This window comes from Dasypus novemcinctus, chromosome 30 (genome assembly GCF_030445035.2).
Source record: "Dasypus novemcinctus isolate mDasNov1 chromosome 30, mDasNov1.1.hap2, whole genome shotgun sequence".
NCBI lineage: Eukaryota > Metazoa > Chordata > Mammalia > Cingulata > Dasypodidae > Dasypus > Dasypus novemcinctus.
The window spans coordinates 17,364,819-17,367,483 of NC_080702.1; positions in this window are offsets into that span (position 1 = coordinate 17,364,819).

The following is a 2,665-nucleotide window of genomic DNA, read 5'->3' on the forward strand; positions in this document are numbered from 1 at the left end:
TTCTACTAATTATCCAATATATGGCAATTTTTTAGATATGTGAACTTGTTAGTACTAATCTTAACATTAGCAATAAACATCCCAATTACAGTACTTTGAGAAAATAATGCGTACCATAAGAGGTTAAATATCTTTTGCAAAATCATGGAGGTTGTGAGTAAAATAGCTGGAATATAAAGCCAGACAATCTGGCTCTAGACCCTACTCTCCTAAACAATTAAGCTAATAAACATTTACTTTTCTCTGCAAGGAAAACATACAAAGTAAACGAGGGAATGCACAAAGAAAGCCAGAAAAGGTAAAAAAATGAATTAATGAATGAATGGATAAATGAAGGGCTGAATGAATGAATAAATAAGTAATTACCACAAAATAAATCTTAACAGGAAACAGAGAGCACCAGGATGAGATGGGACCTAGATACCACAGAGCAAGTGAAAGAAACTCTTGCCAGCATCTATAAACACTCTCTGTTTTGGGGGTTGGACGCTGTCCATCATCATCTTTTTGATGGTTCCCTATTGCAAGGTCCGGGAAATGGGCAGTAGGAGTTGTCGCAGGCAGAAAATATGCCGCAATGATTTAGGAGTTCGCTAATACGTGCAACAGTGTGCAGGTGTAAGGGAGGTGGTTGTATGGGAATTGCAAATACATTTTGTGTGAATTTTCTTTAATATAATTCTAAAATATCCCAAAAAGAACGTTTAAAAATTAAATAAACAAATGGATGAATGAAGAAGTGTTGCCTGGGAGTCCTTTCCACACCAGGAAAATTTTCATTAAATAGAAAACTGAACGAGGGATTTGCTCAATGACTAAAGAATCAGAACAATCTGAGAACTGGAAAAATCAAATGTTGACTATTACATCATGAAGGCTTGACTTACGGATCTATGTACTTATATGAATGAGCGGATCTCCCAAGTGGATTCCATTCCACATTTCTCTCCATAACCACTTCCCTGTAATCATCTTACTATTTCTTTGCATTCAGTAAAAATGATGTTTGGAAATATAGGTCTATTCTTGATGCTCCTTGGCGGCAGTCTTCGATACTCTGAGCATGCCCAATGGAACATTCTATTTTCTGGGATTTGCCTACGTACCTTGTGGTCTTGACTGGGATTTCGGCTCCAGAAGAGCCTGGTCAATACATGTCTGTCCTGATAGAATTGTGGGATAATTCAACCCAGAGTGTAGTGTGCTCTCTGCTCCCTGCCCTGTCCCTGCTGGGCTCTCATTGACCTACCCATTCCATTCATCACCACTGATCTCATCTCCATTAGCACATCTTCAGGAAATCTATGACCTGGTGTATAGGCCAAATCCCTCAGTTGTGTATTCTTACTGCACCAAATGCCTTCTTCATGGAAATTGCTAGAATATGAAGCTGGATTTGATTTTGTAAATGCAATCGTGCCTCTATACCGCAATCGAAACCTCAGTGCATTCGGGATATTTCTCCTTTGTGTTCTCTTTCCAAATATGTTTGTCAAACTCCAAAAACACATCAGCGAGTTTATTTCCACATGACAAGGAATCAGGGAACTTGAAAACAATGAGGCAGATGAAAGAACTCAGAGTCCCAGTAATGGCATAGCGCAGGCTGACTCATCTTAACTCTACTTAACCCCCACAGTAACTCAGTGTTGAGAAATTAACATCTACAAGGTTACAAATAGGCGAAATTTACTTCAGCTGCCACAAAACCCTATTTTACAACATCGGAAAGCATTCATGATCCCTGAGTTTTGATTTCCCTTTACCATCTCTAAAGCTCAATTTGTGAAGATTCTTGGGTTTTGAAGGTTCAAGTACTATCTCAGACAAAAAATAAATATCACTCACCATTGTCTTTCTTTTCTGTTTTCTCTGAATGAAGATAAAAACAGAATTGCGTTAGAAAGTATTCCCATACACTACTTGCAAATAAACAAGACCCGATGTTACCTCTTTTTATTAAAATAAGAAAATGGGCTATAAAGACCCCTGAAAAATTCTAGTTTTCCATACCATTTCACCGAAATCTTAAGCAATGGTCTCTTTCACCTTGACTTGTAAGGGAGTCTATTACTTACATTATCAATGTCATAGTGAGAGTCCCCAAGGTCCCACGGTTTCCTCAGCTCTTAGGTGCCAGCATCAACCCACACAGAAGTTAAAATTTAATAATGCTCCCCAGAAGGGTAAGAATGCATAGATGATATCCTAAAGCATAATCTTCCCAAATCTGTTAGTTTCCTTTGTAAACATCCCTCCAAGAGCACAGTAAGAACTTCTCCACACAAGTTTTGCAAGCGTTTACTATGCCCCTAAGGGAAACATATTCCTCTCCTTATGGAATGTCCTTGTTTGAACCCCCTTCCACCTCACCTCTCATTTTCGGATATCTTTGTGGAGCACTTACTGCCTCATTCTTTGGCCTGCCATGGTCAAAGATTCTTGCTTCCCTGTCTACAAGTCCAAATGAAGCTTATGACTGACTGAAAGCTCTGGTTTTCTCTGTTCTCATGGTGGCACTGTCTCATGCCCTTCTTGGACTGTGTTGTAAGAAGGAACAGGTGAGCCATGAGTAGAGAGACAGAATGTCCCCTGTGCCTTGTGGGCGCCTGTTAAAGCCAAGGAGAGTGAATGGGGGAAATGGACTGTTGTCTTGGAATGTCCA